This window comes from Polypterus senegalus, chromosome 4 (genome assembly GCF_016835505.1).
Source record: "Polypterus senegalus isolate Bchr_013 chromosome 4, ASM1683550v1, whole genome shotgun sequence".
In the NCBI taxonomy this organism is placed as follows: Eukaryota; Metazoa; Chordata; class Cladistia; order Polypteriformes; family Polypteridae; genus Polypterus; species Polypterus senegalus.
In genome coordinates, this window is record NC_053157.1 from 197,537,337 (window position 1) to 197,558,412 (window position 21,076).

Here is a 21,076-nt window from a genome sequence, read left to right on the forward strand (position 1 = left end):
ATTCTTCTTTAACCATTCTTTGGTAGAACAACTTGTGTGCTTAGGGTTGTTGTCTTGCGGCATGACCCATCTTGTCTTGAGATTCAGTTCATGGACAGATGCTCTGACATTCTCCTTTAGAATTCTCTGATATAATTCAGAATTCATTGTTCCATCAATGAAGGCAAGCCATCCTGGCCCAGATGCGACAAAACAGGCCCAAACCATGATACTACCACCACCATATTTCACAGATGGGATAAGGTTCTTATGCTGGAATGTAGTATTCTCCTTTATCCAAACATAACGCTTTTCATTTAAACCAAAAAGTTCTATTTTGGTCTCATCTGTCCACAAAACATTCTTCCAATAGCCTTCTAGTTTGTCCACTGCAGACGAGCAGCAATGCTTTTTTGGAGAGCAGTGGCTTTCTCCTTGCAACAATGCCATGCACACCATTGTTGTTCAGTGTTCTTCTGATGGTGGACTCATGAACATGAACATTAGCAATTGTGAGAGAGGCCTTCAGTTGCTTAGAAGTTACCCTGGGGTCCTTTGTGACCTTGCCAACTATTACAGGCCTTGCTCTTGGAGTGATCTTTGTTGGTCGACCACTCCTGGGGAGGGTAACAATGGTCTTGAATTTCCTCCATTTATACACAATCTGTCTGACTGTAGATTGGTGGAGTCCAAACTCTTTAGAGATTGTTTTGTAACCTTTTCTAGCCTGATGAGCATCAACAACTCTTTTTCTGATGTCCTCAGAAATCTCCTTTGTTCGTGCCATGATATACTTCCACAAACGTGTTGTGAAGAGCAGACTTTGATAGATCCCTGTGCTTTAAATAACACAGGGTGCCCACTCACACCCGATTGTCATCCCATTGATTGAAAACACCTGACTCGAATTTCACCTTCAAACTAACTGCTAATCCTAGAGGTTCACATACTTTTGCCACTCACAAATATGTAATATTTAATCATTTTCCTCAATAAATAAAATAACCAAGTATACTATTTTTGTCTTGTTGACTTATTTTCTTATTGTCTTTTATTTTTCTATTCTTTATTATGTAAAGCACTTTGAGCTACTGTTTGTATGAAAATGTGCTATATAAATAAATGTTGTCTCATTTGTTTAACTAGTTTCTCTTTATCTACTTTTAGGACTAGTGAAAATCTTATGTTTTAGGTCATACTTATGAATATAGAAAATTCTAAAGGGTTCACAAACTTTCATGCACAACTGTAAATACAGTCCGAATAAAACCAAGTTGGCCAAAAAATTTCCCACTGTCAAGTAATTTCTCTAAAAAATTCAAAAGATGACAAAGTAGCACAAACTGAAATTAAAACTCTTACTGAGCCATCCATTTTCCTTCCCACTCAATCCGATTCCAGTTCACACAGACTGTGCGCCAGTCCATCAGAGTGCATTTATCATTCATGCACACGCCAACGCGTGAAGAGAAAATGTTGAACTGCCAATCACCAAAACGTGTATCTGGGACCGGAAAATTGAAGTTTGTACTAGCAGCTGAATATGCACACTCCTCGCTGACACCAGGGGCAGGGCCTCACAACCACATTCCTGTAGCTGTGAAAGCTGTTAACAATAACCACAACGTGTCCCAAATAACAGATATCCAAAAGAAAAAACTTTATAATTATTTTGTGAAATGCTTGCATTTATTTTCATGTTAAAGCAGCTGCACTCAACACATTTAATAAACATAAGCAGTGTTAAAGGGTGCTTCGTTATGATCTGCACTGCATCTCTGATTAATTCTAAACGTCGACACCAGTGCCATTATAACTTTGTATTCACCTCAGACGTATAAGTCAGAAATCACAAACGCCGTTCAATGCACATACCAAGCGTTGCAAAACTATCTCAAATGGATTGGCGCAACAGCTCCATCAGTAACGACTGAAATGTTTCACTACTCGTATGTCTCACCTCAACACGCTTCCAAGTCTAGGAAAGAAAAACAGTACAGTACCTGGAGTTGCCATACATCTTGCCTGAAGAAGGGGCCTGAGTTGCCTCGAAAGCTTGCATATCGTAATCTTTTTAGTTAGCTAATAAAATGTCATTTTGCTTGACTTCTCCCTACATTCAACACCCTAGTACAACATATGCCTCCAAAAATGATAGGTGCTACGCCCACGAAAACTGTGGCGTCGCTTTTTGAGCGCGGTTGGTAAGACTGCAAAACAAAGAAAACATCCGCAGTTCAACTCTCATTTAAAATCAGTGCTCAAATAAATAAAAGAAACGAACGCTACCAGTAACACGGCCGAGTATACAGAGAAAAGTCAGTGTTCTTGCAAAACTTACTTTATGTCCAAAGACAACCGCAGTTCTTTTTATAATATTTGACAAAGTTAAACATTTAAGAAAATGTTACGATTAAAATTAAGCCAAACATGAATCCTCTACGCTTTGCAAGTACAGTATTAACAACTACGCAACTGCCCAGGCAGTGAGATGAGTGGGCGGACCTGTACCATATTAAGAATATATGAAATTGAAGAAACGCCCCTTTCATTTCATACAAAAGAAAGAAGCAGGTCCAAACATTCTTAACAGAAAAGCATCAAACGGCAGGACCCTGTGGTTCTATCCTATAGTTGGGAGAGGAGCGTCGGCAGTTACCATTGGCTACTCATAATGCCTATCTGAAGTCGTACTCGCTTAACATTGGTTAAACCAAAGTCATCGGGACTTATTGATAGGGAAAGTCCCAAGTAGATAATATGTTTATAATTTAGAGTTCAGGAAAGCCATGCCTCTTTCTTATTGGTTCAAACACTCACAAGAACGCCCTGTCTCGTTTTCATTGGCTCTCATACGACCAATGAAAAAAGCTGCGTAAGGTACAGGAAGTGAAAATTCAATACATATATTAGAATGTGCATCACAGTATTATCATATTTTAAAGTCATGTTTTTGGTTTCTGGAACACTTTATTAATCCCCGGGGGGAAATGGTCTTTTCGTTTGACTGCAGGGGTCAGGCATTGTACAGTAGTACTTGGAAAAATCATATAACGACACGGAGTAAATGAGGTGCCGAAATGGATTGTGTAGCGTGATGCACTAGAATATGGCAAATAAGATATCGACTAAATGCATGGATGCATTTCAGACGGTATTTAATAAAGTTCGCTACGCATAATTTTCATTTAATTGTCATTACAGCTTCAGTGTTTTTGACTAGTCTATAAAATACGCTGCAATTAAAAACTATTTCAAATAAACCTCAGTAACCCCCGCCCATTCTTCACGTCACGAGGTTACTGACTACATGAACATTTTTTTTCTTTTGAATTTTGGATCGTATGGGTGACTGCGGTCAGTCGTGGTGTGCTATATCAGCCAAGGGTGAGCCTGTGCTGATCTGGTCTAAGCGCGTATTTACAGTAAGGGCTCATTTATACTTCACGCTCAGAACGCGTACGCACCCGCATCATGGCTGCCACATGTTCCCAGCGTTCATTTCACTGTCCTCTGAGCAGGTTCCTCAGAAATTAATGCGACGCGTGCGCGAGTTGCAGTGCCAGCAAAAAGTCGGAAGGCGCAGCGTAATAAAAGTCGGAATGTGATGTTAGAGTCTCTGTTCACTATCTACATGTGACAGAAAGCCGCTTTGCCGATCCTACGAGATCGATGTGCTCGCTTCGATGTTTGATGAATGGTTCGATTTGGTGAAGCAAAATGCCGACATACAAATGCATTCATGGTGCTTTTATATTCAAGCATCGCATATTCCCGATTTTAATGACACGATACATTTTAAAAGTCTCACATACCATCTTCTGTGTTGTCATTTTTTTGCATCTCCACAACATCAAAATAATTTACAGCGCTGTATTTGACCCACAGAGAAAAAATATTAAGGACATGGTGAAAAGGTGTATTTTGCGATTAAAGTGGAAATTTCGGCTTTAATCTCAAGATGTCCACTTTAACCTCGTAGTTTACTTTATCATTAAAGCAGACCGTCATAAACATCATTCCAGTTTTTAATCACTACAAGCTTCTTGGACCTGACAGCAGCGGCAAGGGGCAGTAGATCACCAAAGAGAACACATTAAATGTATGATATTCCAACTCTCTGCAAATTTAGAATCTTTAGATTTATACTTGATATCACTTTCATGATGAAATGCATAAAAGTATGTATGTTACATTTTACAGATAAATCGTTAATTTTGTTTAAATAATGAATACCGTTAATAATTACACACATGGGTGACACGGTGGCGGAGCGGTAGCACTGCTGTCTCACAGGGTGTCACATTGCTGGTATTCCCTGCTTGGAGTTTACATGTTTTCCTGCTGGGTTTCCACACTGTGCAGAGTTGGGGATTTGGTGCCGCTAAAATGACGCCAGCGTGTATGTGAGTGCTTGTATTCACCTTCCGATGAGCTGAGGCCCCATCCAGGAATTGTTTCTGCCTCGTGCCCAATGCTTGCTGGAATGGACACATCCCTGGATTGATGGAATTAATCATTAAACATCCTTTTCAGAGATATTGCAGTAAGGTGTCATCGGAATTTAATGGGTGTTCCAGGCAATTCACAACACAGCGAAGCCGAACATGTTCTCACCGTGATAATATCTCGCACTGCCACCTGCTGAATTCCTCCAGCTTTATTTAAATTACGCGCGCAAGTATAAACAGTACAACGCTTGCGTAGCAGGAGCATCCGCTGCAGCATGCGTCGTGTCGTGTGAAGTATAAACCCGGCCTAACAAGTCTAAATTGCAGATTTAGCATTACTGCAATGTACCCCAGGACCACAAACTAGCAGTGGACCAAAAATAACAGTAGGTGAAGCTGTAGTGTGTCTATTGGAGTCGGGAAACGTGTTATGAAGATATTTATGCCCCGTGGAATTCACATAGTATCCCGGTAAAACATGAATAACATGTAATACACCTGTAACCTTAGAAGGCAAACTTCATGACATCTTTATACGTGAGAAAACAGCGGGCACACGTCTGCGCGTGCATGTTTCCTCATAGGGTGGCATTTTGCACAGAGCATGTGTTAAATCAAAAGAAAAATGGTGTGCAAGGATGCGGGAACACGAGGAGACCCGTCACAATCACACCTTTGGGCTCCAGCGCCAAATCAGAAAGGACACTGAATTCCACGGGACAAAGATATACTCATAACACGTCAACAAGTTTGCTTACAAGCAAACACCTCAAGCATCAGACGGTTATGGGACTTTCAATAATTTTGGCTCTGTATACCTCTAAAATGGATTTGGGACCATTATGTGATTGAAGTGTAAAATATCGTATGAGCCGTTTAGGAATGACAGACATTTCTTGCATAGCTCTGCCCATTTACAGGGGCTCAAAAGTTTATGGATATTTGACTGACAAGCTGTTCCATAACCATGTTGGAGCTGTTCCCCCAATATTTTATTAATTACTAAGCATGTAAAAGGTGTGGAATTGATTCCAAGAGCGGGATTTGCATTTGGAAGCTGTCACTATGAACTACTATGAGCTGTACATGCAAGTAAAAACAGTGCATCATTAGATTGACAAGACAAAACAAACCATTTGGAGATAGTAGAAACACCAGGAGTATTCAAATCAACCATTTGGTATATTCTTAAAAAGAAGGAATACACTGGTGAATTCGGCAACACCAGAAGGTGTGCAAAACCATGGAAGACAACTGTTATTGATCATTGCAGAATTCTGTTTTTGGTGAAGAAGAGTCCCTTCGCAACATTTTGTCAAACCAAGAACATTCTCCTGGAGGTAAGGCTATCATTGCCAAAGTCTACAATCAAGAGAAGACTTTATGAAAGTAAAGACATAGTGTTTACCGCAAGGTGCAAACCACTTGTAATCCTCAAGCACAGGAAGCTTGGATTAGACTTTTCTAGAAACCATTTTTTAAAAACTTGTCCAAATCTGAAACCACTCTTTTTCCTCCTCTTCCATTTCAGGAATGTGCTCCTCCTGGATTTGAACCAGTACAATGAGATTACATGATTTATTGAGAGTTGCACTTACCTCTACACCATCTGAGTTAGTGTTGCAAACCCAAATGATTTTTCAGATTTTCTACAGATCACTCACTGTACTGTAAATTTTAGTACAAGTACATTGTACATCAATGGACACATTCCATTTCACACATTTCCATTTTGTTTATAACCCAGGATCACACCTAAACCTGATTATATTCTAAATGTTAATATATACCCCAATATTTTACTTTGTTTCTTGGCATTGCTATTTTTTCAAAACAAACACCTTTTAGATTCTCATGCTAGAGTAATAGGCAATGCCTGATAACAAAGAACAATGCAAATTTACTATAGAAATTGATAGATACTTCAAAAACAAAATAGAATATACATATATCATGCCCAGGAACTGAATCCACAACTTCTCCTTTAAGGGCAAATATGCTAACTACTACACCAACACTTCATGTTATTGTTTGGAAAAAATATCACACCTTTCTATTTCTTCAGAGTTACACACTGGGCAAAATAAAATTATACCATAGTTTGTATAGTTATTCCACATATGAGGTCCACTTCTACATTTATCTTCCACCTTAATCTTTTGATCTTATTCAAATCATACAGTATGATGTACAGTATAAACTGAAAAAGACCTCCTGACCAGGTTTGGTGGTAGCATAGTGGATTGCATACATGCCCATCAACCAAGACGTTTGAGTTCAATTCCTATTATGACCTTAAATGTTTCCTCTAAGAAAAATAAAAACATAAAATTATATAGTTGTCAATATTGTATGCTGCTGCTTGTCAGGTTTTCAATGATGCACACTTTGCTGCATATGCTTTACTTGTGTCAACAACAAAGTGATTCTAATCATTTCAATTAAGACTTACATATTCGACATTTATATCTAAACTCTTGCTATTCAAACACAGTATTAATGACATTTCTGACAGTTCAAAAAGGGTGCAAAACAGATTGTTTTCCTACTGCCACCTTTAGGGAATCCATTCCCGGGATGACACAGTTCACGAGCATCTCACATGTGAACGTTTTTAGAATGACCAACACTTATATTTTAATAAAACTACTGCAATACGTTGACACAAATAAAAGACTAACCTTATCTACAAGCAGTTCATGCTGTCATATAAGTACATGTATCTTTAGTTGTGGTAATAAGAGTGTAGAAAGCACAACGTCTTCATTGGTGGTGCAGTGGTAGTGCTGCTGCCTTGCAATAAGGAGAGTGTGGCAGATTGTGTTTTCGATTCCCGTTCCCTCCCTCTGTGGATAGTGGTTTGAGTACTGAAAAAAGTGCTATATAAATATAATGAATTATTATTACTAACGTGTCCAGTGTGCGGTCATCCAGGCAAGAGCGTAAGCACACCACAAATGCGAGCACAAATTCCATTTTATAATTTGCAGTTTGGGAAGAGTCCAGGATCACTGCCAATCTACTTGGTGTGTAAAGGATTACAAAGATACTTTCACAGTGACACCTCATACCTGCTCCTGCTGATAGATTAGGCCCCATCCACTGATAATATAGACAATGATAAATATAAACAGAAACAAGTTTTACAGAACTGAACCCATTACTACTGCTTTTAGGGCTGGTACCCTACTCACTACACCAACTTTACAACTTTCAAAATTATGTCATTCAATAAATTGCATCCATCTGCACCCAAATAGACTAAAAGTGAGAAAAGAACTCAACACAAATATCAGGTAAAGTTAAACAATTAGCTGCCACTTCAAACTCTTGTTCCTTATTCAAGTAAAATAGTCTGATATACTGTATCAACTCAGACAGAAACCCAGGCCAGTTATGGTAGTGTAGTGGTTAGCATAAATGGTTAGCAACCAGGAAGCAAGAGTTCTCTACAATTGCAATGTGATTCTCGTTAGCTCAAACCAAAAGTAGACCATCCACATTTATCAGCACAATCATGATATTTACAGTGAGCAGCCACCAGAACCAATCATCAAGAGTATCTCTTATAGTTCAAAGAGCAGAGTAGACCACACATGCAGATGGAGTGCTTGAGATGTTAAGTATGAAGCTGATGGGATCATTGATGTACTACAGTAGAACTTGAAATGGTTTACAGTTTAATTCAATTGTCATAAATTAGAAATCCTTCTTCTACCCCTACTTATCTAGAAACAGGGACTCTGAGAAGATGAAGTGTATCCACACAAGTAATGGGAACAAAGAACAATCACTGAACAAGGCACCAGCCATTCCCAATAAGGACACAGATATCAAAGAACAATTTGACATCAACGGTTCAATGAACCTGCATGTCTATAGACTGTGAGAAGAAACCAGAGAATCTGGAGAAAACCGACACAGGGAAACAAGCAAACTCCACAAAGGGCACAGTCAGTATTTGAACCTCACCATTGAATGGATTTCAAAATCCCACTGTTACCAAAATAGCCTTTCCTTTTCCTCTATGCCTCTCTCCATTCCCCTTCCTCTCCGACACCATCGGTTGCCTCAATGGTGCTCCATTGTGTAGCAGTCAACTAAATATAAAGAAGCTTGGGAATCTGGACATTTTTCATTCCTGCATTCCCACGAATGAAGCTGCTGTAATTCTCGGGAAACCAGGAATGGCCAAGCTCGCATATATAGCATGTAAAAGTGTAAAAATCGATTAAGAAATAGTTATAGTTGAAAATAAGCACAGTTTTTGGCCCACGGTGTATTGTGTTGCTGATTAATTCAATCAACAACAGACCAGCAGCAGTCAGTCTCCCGGCTCCCACTAAGACTGAGCACAGTCGACTGGGAGGAGACTGCACTCTGCAGCTCACGAATGCCGGGACGGGGCAGACTTCATTGACTGTCAGACAACAACTTTGAACAGCAACTTGAAATTGCAATGCGTCAGTCTGTTGCATCCGCATTATCTGTGCCAAGAAACTTGCCATCACAGAATGATGACAAGAAACTGGATGTATCAGTAAAAGCTGAAATGGCGGTGTTTCAGAGCAACGGCAAGTGTGGGTGTTGTTTAGAACAAGTGTGTCAGTATCTGATGACTGTGCTGCCTACTTCAGTGGAGGCAGAGCTTGCTTTCCCAGTAGCTGGCATACTCTGCACGAAGGTGCGCTCTTGCCTGGACGACCGCATGCTGGACATGTTGTGCTTTCTACGCTCTTATTACCACAACTAACTAGATACATGTACTTATATGACAGCATGAACTGCTTGTAGGTAAGGTTAGTCTTTTATTGGTGTCAAATATTGCAGTAGTTTTATTAAAAATAAGTGTCGGTCGTTCTAAGACCATTTACATATGAGATGCCTGTGCACTGTGTCATCCCTGGGAGCCCGGGATTTCCTAGAATGACATGCGGGATTCCCAAATTCCCGGGAACGGATAAACCCCTCCGGGAATGGATTCCCTAAAAGAAGCCTTTATATTCAGTTGACTGCTCACGTGGAGTAACAATCTAGACCCTATCTGACAAGCGTGTCTAATTCACCCATTGTGTGCCTTTTCCCATTATACTGTATATGTACACTCAAAAGATACACTCTGTTGTGATAGTGGGGTTGTAGCAGCAGTTCATATATCTTAGTGGTCAAAATACTGTAAAAATGGTTGGCCATGTACATTGTGACCCTGAAAGTCATGGGTTCAATCCCCTCTTCTGACACTTGATTCTTTTTTTACTTCAGTTTTTTACAGTCTAATGCATCTTACTGTATTTGATTGATATCAGGAAAATAAGTCCTCAATGATGTTCAGAAAGGGAGAATATGGTGGAATGTCAACAACAGAGAAGGTTGGGTATTCCAGGAAGCAAACCTCAATGTCTGCTGCCCCATAAAAAGTTACATTGACAAGCGTGTCTAAATAATCCATCTCCCATATATGTGTATGCATACTCTGACAATACAATCTATAGTGTGTAGCACTAGTGGTAGCCTAGCAGTCACATCACTGTCAATATTTGAATATATACTGTACATTGTAAGCCTGGAGGTCATGGATTCAGTCCCTCCGTACATCACCTAACATATTTTTTCTTTAATTTAGTCTCATACCTCTAACTGTAAATATGATACAATTTTCACATTTGATAGCATTGGTAGAGAAGTGTGGAGAAAAGATCTGCAGTGTTTGCTCAGTGGAGCTTTGTGTTATGTTTGCTGATTTCCAAATGTAAGCATTATTTAACTTAGCATGATGAAAACATAACATGAGAATTGATCATAAAATTTGTGCTTAGAAATTGAACACTACATGATGTGTTGAGCAGGAACTGTTTAAGGGATTAGTGCAGAGAGCAAACTGCTGGATGTGCGTTAAGGGTTTTGTGCCACTGGCTTAGGAAACAGACCACTGAGCTATAACTATTGACAATTGTGTGCTGATATGCAGGACCAGTAAGTGTGCAAATAAGAACAACTGTAACATCCAAACAAACAGTTCAGGAAACAGCTGCAGCCATGCAGAGACATCTAGCAAGAAAAGAAAAAATATGTATAGTTTACATGAAAAGGAAACACATTTTAAGTTAAAAGTTACGGAGTGTTTAGTGCCTGTTTGGCTACAGAATTAGTCCCATGAAAACTTACATTGACAAGCATGTTTACTTCATCCATTATGTGGCTTTGCCCCATCTATACTAATAAAAGGCAAAGCCCTCACTGACTGACTGACTCATCACTAATTCTTCAACTTCCCGTGTAGGTAGAAGGCTGAAATTTGGCAGGCTCGTTACTTACAGGTTACTTACAAAAGTTAAGCACGTAATGGTCATAATTGAATCCTACTTACGTACATATATACGTCCATAGCCTGCAGCTCGGTTGCCGTGTGAGGCGGAGTTGCGTCCCCCATCACCATGCCTCCCACGTAGTTGGCTGCCTGCCTATTTTGTGTCCCCCATCCCTCCCACGTAATTGACTGCCTTCCCATATAAGGCCGTCCGTCAGCAGCAATCCAAGCTGTGAGAAAACAGTAAAAAGGAGGTGTGTCAGATGTCGTGGTACATTTTCTGATGCAGCTAGACGGTAACAACTTCGTGACGCTGCCGCCAAATACTCGCAGAAAAATCCACAAGTTAATAGACAAGCTGTCGCTAAATACTTGCGGGTAAATCCACAAGTTCTTAGAGATTCTGCCGCTAAATACTCGCGGGCTAATCCACAAGTTCATAGAGACTCTGCCGCTAAATACTCACAGGCAATTTCACAAGTTCGTAGGCACGCTGCCGCTAAACAACCGCCAATGCCTCTTAAATATCTTAGATTCACAGGTGATGATTTCAGTAGTGGACACTTTGATGTTTATTAATGTTTAATCTCTCAAAAGCTGGATGCAAAGTTATCGATGAAGCCGGTTGTATGCTTACAACGTTTGACAGATGCCGAATGTCACTTCAACACAAGTCCTGCAAATACTAACTTAATTGAAACAAACCATGAAACTCAAACCGATTATGACAGCCGCAATCCAAGCTGTGAGAAAACAGTAAAAAGGAGGTGTGTCAGACGTTGTGGTAAATTTTCTGATGCAAAAACAACTTTGAGACGCTGCCGCTAAATACTCGCAGGCAAATCCACAATTTCATAGAGACGCTGTCGCTAAATATTTGCAGGCGATTCCACAAGTTCATAGACACGCTGCCGCTAAATATCCACAGTCAAATCCACAAGTTAATACCGGGAATGCTTGTTAAACATCTTAGATTCACGAGTAGAGATGTGGCTAGTGAACACTTCAATGAATGAAACCTGTTATCTTTACAACGGTTGACAAACACAGAATGTAACTTGAACACAACACGTCCTCCAAATTACGAACCTGATTGAAAGAAATAATGATAATCAAATCCTTGATGACAGCAACACTCATAACAGTGACAAAACAATTACATTGACAATCATGTTACGTTATTTTTAAAATGTTTCCTTTTCTTTTTCATAACTTCTTTAACACACTACTTCTCCGCTGCAAAGCACGGGTACTTTGCTAGTATATGTATATATACTGCTCAAAAAAATTAAAGGAACACTTTTTAATCAGAGTATAGCATCAAGTCAATGAAACTTCTGGGATATTGATTTGGTCAGTTAAGTAGCACAGGGGGTTGTTAATCAGTTTCAGCTGCTTTGCTGTTAATGAAATTAACAACAGGTGCACTAGAGGGGCAACAATGAGATGACCCCAAAACAGGAATGGTTTAACAGGTGGAGGCCACTGACATTTTTCCCTCCTCATCTTTTCTGACTGTTTTTTTCACTAGTTTTGCATTTCGCTATGGTCAGTGTAACTACTGGTAGCATGAGGCGAAACCTGGACCCTACAGAGGTTGCACAGGAAATCCAACTTCTCCAGGATGGCACATCAATGTGTGTCATTGCCAGAAGGTTTGCAGTGTCTCCCAGCACAGTCTCAAGGGCATGGAGGAGATTCCAGGAGACAGGCAGTTAGTCTAGGAGAGCTGGACAGGACCATAGAAGGTCCTTAACCCATCAGCAGGACTGGTATCTGCTCCTTTGGACAAGGACAAACAGGATGAGCATTTCCAGAGCTCTACAAAATGACCTCCAGCAGGCCACTGGTGTGAATGTCTCTGACCAAACAATCAGAAACAGACTTCTTGAGGGTGGTCTGAGGGCCCAACGTCCTCTAGTGGGCCCTGTGCTCACAACCCAGCGCAGTGGAGCTCGATCGGCATTTACCATAGAATACCAGAATTGTCAGGTCCACCAATGGCATCCTGTGTTTTTCACAGATGAGAGTAGGTTCACCCTGAGCACATGTGACAGACATTGAAGGGTCTGCAGAAGCCATGGAGAATGTTATGCTGCCTGTAACATCATTCGGCATGACCAGTTTGGTGGTGGGTCAGTGATGGTCTGGGGAGGCATATCCATGGAGGGACGCACAGACTTCTACAAGCTAGACAAAGACACCTTGACTGCCATTAGGTATCAGGATGAAATCCTTGGACCCATTGTCAGACCCTACGCTGGTGCAGTAGGTCCTGGTTTCCTCCTAATGCACGACAATGCCTGGCCTCATGTGGCAAGAGTATGCAGGCAGTATCTGGAGGATGAAGGAATTGAAACAATTGAAAGGCCTTCACGATCCCCTGACTTAAACCCAATAGAACATCTGTGGGACATCATGTTTCGGTCCATTAGGCGCCGCCAGGTTGCTCCTCAGACTGTACAACAGCTCAGGGATGCCCTCATACAGATCTGGGAGGAAATGCTACAAGACACCATCCGTCGTCTCATTTGGAGCATGCCCCGACGTTGTCAAGCATGCATACAAGTTCGTGGGGCCACACAAGATACTGAAAAGCATTTTGAGTAGCAGAAATTAAGTTTTTGAAAAATGGACTAGCCTGCCACATCTTCATTTCACTCTGATTTTAGGGTGTCTACACAATTGAGCCCCCTGTAGGCAGAAAACTTTTATTTCCATTAAAAGACTTGGCATCCTTTTGTTCCTAAGACATTGCCCTGTCGTTATTTGTATAGATATCCAACTTCATATTGAGATCTGATGTATCTAATGTGTTTCTTTAAAGTGTTCCTTTAATTTTTGTGAGCAGTTGTATATATATATATATATATATATATATATATATATATATATATATATATATATATACAGTTAGATCCATAAATATTTGGACAGAGACAACTTTTTTCTTATTTTGGTTCTGTACATTATCACAATGAATTTTAAATGAAACAATTCAGATGCAGTTGAAGTGCAAACTTTCAGCTTTAATTCAGTGGGGTGAACGAAACGATTGAATAAAAATGTGAGGCAACTAAAGCATTTTTTAACACAATCCCTTCATTTCAGGGGCTCAAAAGTAATTGGACAATTGACTCAAAGGCTATTTCATGGGCAGGTGGGGGCAAGTCCATCGTTATGTCTTATCAATTAAGCAGATAAAAGGCCTGGTGTTGATTTGAGGTGTGGTGCTTGCATATGGAACATTTTACTGTGAACAGACAACATGCAGTCAATGGAGCTCTCCATGCAGGTGAAAGAAGCCATCCTTAAGCTGAGAAAACAGAAAAAACCCATCTGATAAAATTTCTACAATATTATGAGTGGCAAAATCTACAGTTTGGTACATCCTGAGAAAGAAAGCAACCACTGGTGAACTCAGCCACGCAAAAAGACCTGGACGTCCATGGAAGACAACAGTGGTGGATGATCGCAGAATCATTTCCATGGTGAAGAGAAACCCCTTCACAACAGCCAACCAAGTGAACAACACTCTCCAGGGGGTAGGCGTATCGATATCCAAGTCTACCATAAAGAAGACTGCATGAAAGTAAATACAGAGGGTGCACTGCAAGGTGCAAGCCATTCACAAGCCTCAAGCATAGAAAGGCTAGATTGGACTTTGCTAAAGAACATCTAAAAAAAACAGCACAGTTCTGGAAAAACATTCTTTGGACAAATGAAACCAAGACCAACCTCTACCAGAATGGTGGCAAGAAAAAAGTATGGAGAAGGCGTGGTACAGCTCATTATCCAAAGCATACCACATCATCTGTAAAACACGGTGGAGGCAGTGTGATGGCTTGGGCGTGCATGGCTGCCAGTGGCACTGGGACACTAGTGTTTTCTATCTATCTATCTATCTATCTATCTATCTATCTATCTATCTATCTATCTATCTATCTATCTATCTATCTATCTATCTATCTATCTATCTATCTATCTATCTATCTATCTATCTATCTATCTATCTATCTATCTATCTATCTATCTATCTATCTATTGATGATGTGACACAGGACAGAAGCAGCCAAATGAATTCTGAGGTGTTCAGAGACATACTGTCTGCTCAGATCCAGCTAAATGCAATCAAATTGATTGGGCGGCATTTCATGATACAGATGGACAATGACCCAAAACATACAGCCAAAGCAACCCAGGAGTTTATTAAAGCAAAGAAGTGGAAAATTCTTGAATGGCCAAGTCAGTCACCTGATCTTAACCCAATTGAGCATGCATTTCACTTGTTGAAGACTAAACATCCAACAGAAAGGCCCACAAACAAACAGCAACTGAAAGCCGCTGCAATAAAGGCCTGGCAGAGCATTAAAAAGGAGGAAACCCAGCATCTGGTGATGTCCATGAGTTCAAGACTTCAGGCTGTCATTGCCATCAAAGGTTTTTCAACCAAGTATTAGAAATTAACATTTTATTTCCAGTTATTTAATTTGTCCAATTACTTTTGAGCTCCTGAAACGAAGGGATTGTGTTAAAAAAATGCTTTAGTTGCCTCACATTTTTATGCAATCTTTTTGTTCAACCCAGTGAATTAAAGCTGAAAGTCTGCACTTCAACTGCATCTGAGTTGTTTCATTTAAAATTCATTGTGGTAATGTACAGAACCAAAATTAGAAAAACATTGTCTCTGTCCAAATATCTATGGACCTGTGTATATATGTATGTATATATATATATATATATATATATATATATATATATATATATATATATATATGTACATACTCTGATGGTACAACCTATTAAAAAAACATTCATTGTCCAACACAACTGTGGAGTGAGCCTCTTGTCTCTGCTTACCATCCTCTGCTCTTCCAGGCCTCAAGGAGTGACTCCTCCTGGACTTGAACCTATGGGATGAGATTGTATGAATCACTAAGAATCAACGACCACTTCTCTCTACACCACCTAACCTGGACACCATGATTTTTCACTATTTCTCCATATCTATTAAATATATTTAATGTCATTTGAAGAGAAGCACACCACACATCAAAGCACACAGTACATGTCACATTTTGATAATAGTCCAGGATCACAGAGATTCTATTGAAAATCCAAGTGATACAAATGTATTCTTTAGTTACCTAGTGTCCAAAAGATTACAATGATATGATGAAACATTGTACCTGCTCCACAAATAACAATATGCAATTCCTGATAGAACATGGCCTTACTCACTTATAATATAGACAATCATGAAAACTTCTTAAACAAAAACAGGTTTTAACATCATGGCTGGGAATTGACCCCATTACCACTACTTTAAGTGCAGGTATTCTACACACTATACCATATCTCAATGCTGGTTTGGGTTGTGATATTTCACACATTTCTATTTTTTGCCAAACACAGAAAAGCCCCATCTGCCCTCAAACAGACTGAAAGAAAGTTGAGTAAGAACTTAACACAAATATGAGGTAAAGTTCAACAATTAGCATCCTCCTCGATCTCTTCTTGTTATTTATTCAAATACCATAGTATCAACTGAGACAGTAACCCAGGCCAGGTGTGGTAGTGTAGTGGGTAGGATACACATCTCTCAACCAGGAAGTGTAGGTTCAATTCCCATCCACGACTGACAACTTTTTCGTAAATAGAAAATTACTTTACATATACCTGTCATTACTGCACAACACTTCTTCTGGGATTTTCCATAACTGTAACAATATTTCTTAAGGACAGTCTAACGTTCCTCAAGTTTTTTCAAGAAATGGGCAGACCATGCACAATCCTACAGGGCTCTCAACATCAATATGATTTGCTATGCATTTTATATAACCAGAGCCATCTGTATGAAAGTCATCTCTGCCAGTACCCGACCACACTTCCCTATTTTGGAATTAGATCTTCAGTTTTACAGGCAAATCCTCAATTACAAAATAGATAATATTTAGTGACAAGGCAAAGATATATGTACTATTATAAAAATAATAATGAGCTTGAATGCATTTCATTATTGAGGTGTGCAATTGTCCCTCTTTACCACTAGAACCACCATGCAATTCTCCAGTACAATAACTGCCAAACCAACAGCAAGTGCCATTTGTTCTCACTTATGGCCCATCATCGAGGCATCCTCATAACACAACTGACATCAACTACACCAAGAACGCTTAGAAAAAAATGTTCGCCTAAACTGGCCACACGATGCTTTTCCAGGAATATATTCAATGAACAAGGTCTCGGGAAAATGCTGCATATTCATTCGAAAAATTCTTTGCTAAATTTTACCAATGAACACTAAGTGAGAACATGCAGATTCCACCTCTTAAACTCAAATGTCATTTTTATTTCAATATTTATTATTATGGTGTTAATGTATATGCTTTGTGCAGCGCTCAGAATGGGGCTATCCATGCAAAAGAAGGGATGGATAGGCAACATAAATAGCACCACTAACTAATTGTTTGGAATGGAAACTAAGAAGGGACAGTGCTCCTGACAGGAATAAAGAGACAGGATCATGATTAGCATGTACAGTGAGGTGTGGAATGGAAGGACAAAGTTCAGGGAAACTCAAGGAAGACACACAGCTCAAAGGTTAGTACTCACTGTAAATCTCCAGTGGTAGTGCCAAGTGCTGTGGTTGTGAGTGTAGACATATTTTCACTAGAAGCAAAAAAGGGAGGAAGAAAAAAGTAGATGCAGAAACAATAATAATTGCCTAATGGTAAAAATAAAAAACAAAATCTACAAACATTGTATAAAGAAAACTTTTTTCTTACACAGCACTTGTGATACATCTGGTTAACAGCACTACAACTAACATCCACTCTCTCATCAAACATCCCAGGCAAAGCTACAAAATAGAGCTAGTTTACAAATGAGAAGTCTTATTCTGTGAACCAGATATTTACCAGAGTTTTATTCTGTATAACTATTTGTAACTTTGAGATAATACCCAAGAGATAGGTCTGTTTGAAGACCATACCATTTATCTGTTCTTTGATTAGTGTAATGAAAATGCTTTGTAGCTGTGCAATGTAAATGAATCCAACTTGTAAAACAGGCTGCTCTGTTGAGACAAGTGAGTCTGCCATGCTGCGCTAAAGAAGACCACAAAGTTGGACCATTTTTTAAAGTAACACAAGAGCATTCATCTTTGGTTTCATTTTTAACAGCGGCTCATTACTATTCTTTATTTACAGAGAATTTCCCCTAACATAACCAATCATGGAATCCCAATAGGTTTATTTTCTTCATGAATCCTGTTCACTTCTGTTAACTGAAGTTTTTGTGTACTCTGCTCAGTTCATAGGTTAAGAGATCACAGTTACTATGTGAGTGGGACCTCATATTACCATAACATCCATCCCTCCATTTATCCATCCATTCCTCTTCCAAACCTAAGCTTCCTAAGCTTTTCCAGGGCAGGGTCACAGGGCAGCTGCAGCCTGTCACAGAAAGCAAACGGCACAAAGCAGGACAAGGTGCCTGTCCATCACAGGACAAATACGCACAAACCCAAACCCGATACAATATACAATACCATACATAAAACACCATCCATCCATCCATCCATCCTCTTCCGCTTATCCGAGGTCGGGTCGCGGGGGCAGCAGCTTAAGCAGAGAGGCCCAGACTTTCCTCTCCCTGGCCACTTCTTCCAGCTCTTCCGGGAGAATCCCAAGGCGTTCCCAGGCCAGCCGGGAGACATAGTCCCTCCAGCGTGTCCTGGGTCTTCCCCGCGGCCTCCTCCTGGTTGGACGTGCCCGGAACACCTCACCAGGGAGGCGTTCAGGAGGCATCCTGATCAGATGCCCGAGCCACCTCATCTGACTCCTCTCGATGCAGAGGAGCAGCGGCTTTACTCTGAGCCCCTCCCGGATGACTGAGCTTCTCACCCTATCTTTAAGGGAAAGCCCAGACACCCTGCAGAGGAAAATTAATTTCAGCCGCTTGTATTCGCGATCTCGTTCTTTCGGTCACTACTCATAGCTCATGACCATAGGTGAGGGTAGGAGCGTAGATCAACTGGTAAATTGAGAGCTTTGCCTTACGGCTCAGCTCCTTTTTCACCACGACAGACCGATGCAGAGCCCGCATCACTGCGGATGCCGCACCGATCCGCCTGTCGATCTCACACTCCATTCTTCCCTCACTCGTGAACAAGACCCCAAGATACTTGAACTCCTCCACTTGGGGCAGGATCTCTCCACCAACCCTGAGAGGGCACTCTACCCTTTTCCAGCTGAGGACCATGCTCTCGGATTTGGAGGTGCTGATTCTCATCCCAGCCACTTCACACTCAGCTGCGAACCGATCCAGAGAGAGCTGAAGATCACGGCCTGATGAAGCAAACAGGACAACATCATCTGCAAAAAGCATTGACCAAATCCTGAGTCCACCAAACCGGACCCCTTCAACACCCTGGCTGCGCCTAGAAATTCTATCCATAAAAGTTATGAACAGAATCGGTGACAAAGGGCAGCCCTGGCGGAGTCCAACTCTCACTGGAAAGGGGCTCGACTTACTGCCACTGTACATAAAACACTACATACATTTAAGGGGGAGAAACGTCCACCCCAATTTAAAGTAAGAATATCACAATGCTCTACACTCCAAGTGGGACCTCCTCATCTGTGCTAAATTAAGAAATCAAACTTACAGACACCTTACTTCTGGAACAAAATTGAGTCCTAGTTTACTCTGCTTTGAAAATAATCTTATTCTAAAAACAATTGAGTTCAATTTTGACAAAATTTTATCATTTATTACTATTGATTTTCACATTTTTCTGTCTGTCTGATGATCTCCCATTATCTTCCAGGCTCCAATGACCATGACCGGACATGCCATCCAGATAGACTGGGTATGAAAAGCGTGATATCATTGTGCTCATTGTTCCTCAAAAGGAGTCTCAAGGAAATTTTTAGCTCCTGAAAATCTCCTCAGAATGGCAGATTCACTCAGACTAACGTTTCTTTACTAAGCTGTTTTTGGAGCTAAATCCTTCTTATATACATCTCATATTGCAATTTTAGTACAATATGTTTGTACTTATTCTGTTTGTTTGGCATCAGCAATGTGTTATTTGTGCTCATTAGTGATGAGCGAACCTTGCTGAATTGTTTTTTTCTTAAGTTTGATGAAATTGGGGAAATGTTTGGGAATGTTGCAGAATTCAGTCAAATGCATTGAAGTCAGTGGGCAAGAAGAAATTGAACTTGAGTGGATTATGAAGGTGCTTTTATGAATAGTCTTTTAAGAGTTTCTGAAGTCTACAGATGTGTTTGCAAATTATTCTGGACAAAAAATTGTGTCCAAAAATGTGTCCGAAGTTATGAGGCTGCAGTCCCAACTACTGCGCCACCAGACACCCCTAGAGATAAAACTGATAGAATTTAATTTCAGAAGAGGAAAAGTTCATGAGGACAGAAAGAATGAATTCACTAAGTTATACCCTTGACAGATTTGTTAGCAGGTCCTCACCTCTCTCAAACTCAATCATTCAGTTTGTTTGGTTTTCCCTTATAAACTTGCTCGCTCACTGCTGCTGCTACCAAATAGGCCCAACACTAAAACATGTGGACTCTTCACTCCTTCCTGGTTGATCAACTGAACAGCACCCTGGGTAATACTGTTAAAGGGCTAGGTATGCATATTCAACACAGCTCACATGTATATCTATACAAAACATACAACCTTTAAGACACAAATACACCAACACATTTCCAATTTTCCTTCGAATGCATGTTTAGTGTTTACTAATTATTGCAAGTTTTCCAGTCATTTTTAGTGTACTATTAGGAAACTCGATTTAGTATACAATCTTTACACTATATTTACAATATATTTAGTGAACTATTAGAATACTTGAGGGGCTGTCCCATCCAACATAGCAACACTGGCTGCTAAAACTCTGTTATATCATACTGACGCATTAGAAGATGAAAGTGAGTCTAAGCTGGCCGCAGAATTAATTTTCAGGAAATTATTCTGCAAACAAGGTCCCTGGTGAACATGGCATATTTGCTGTGAGAAACACTTAGGCGAATTTGTCCGATCAACACCAGTGATCACAAACAGTAATACCAGTCACCCAAGCACTTGCACTATCCATTTACAGTATTACCACAAAGACAACGTAAAAAATTGCAGGTTTCATAACAAGGTGGCACATTTTACCTATGCAGAAAAAAATATATATTTTTTCCATGCTGTTGAGTTTAATTTCATAGCATACCTGGGTCTAGTGATGTCGGAGGAATGCATAAAATGATCCTTTTTGGAGTCTCACAAAGAAACATTTGATACAGTTTCTCCATGACTCAGG

At 40.1% G+C, this 21,076-nt stretch overlaps 1 protein-coding gene across 11 annotated transcripts in view; it reads right to left on the bottom strand.

Moving 5' to 3' along the window:
• The window catches only part of LOC120527906 (NACHT, LRR and PYD domains-containing protein 3-like), a 118,860-nt gene extending 116,283 nt beyond the window's left edge, over window positions 1-2,577 (bottom strand). For 8 of the 11 annotated variants that reach the window (XR_005633421.1, XR_005633419.1, XR_005633423.1 and 5 more), the window contains exon 1: window positions 2,321-2,577. The gene's annotated coding sequence lies outside the window, so the exon portion shown is untranslated. Of the gene's footprint in view, window positions 1-1,341; window positions 1,566-1,982; window positions 2,005-2,320 lie in introns of those variants that run through there. The other 3 variants (XM_039751850.1, XM_039751848.1, XM_039751849.1) reach the window with 3 other exon arrangements.
• Window positions 2,578-21,076: the final 18,499 nt, after the last annotated feature.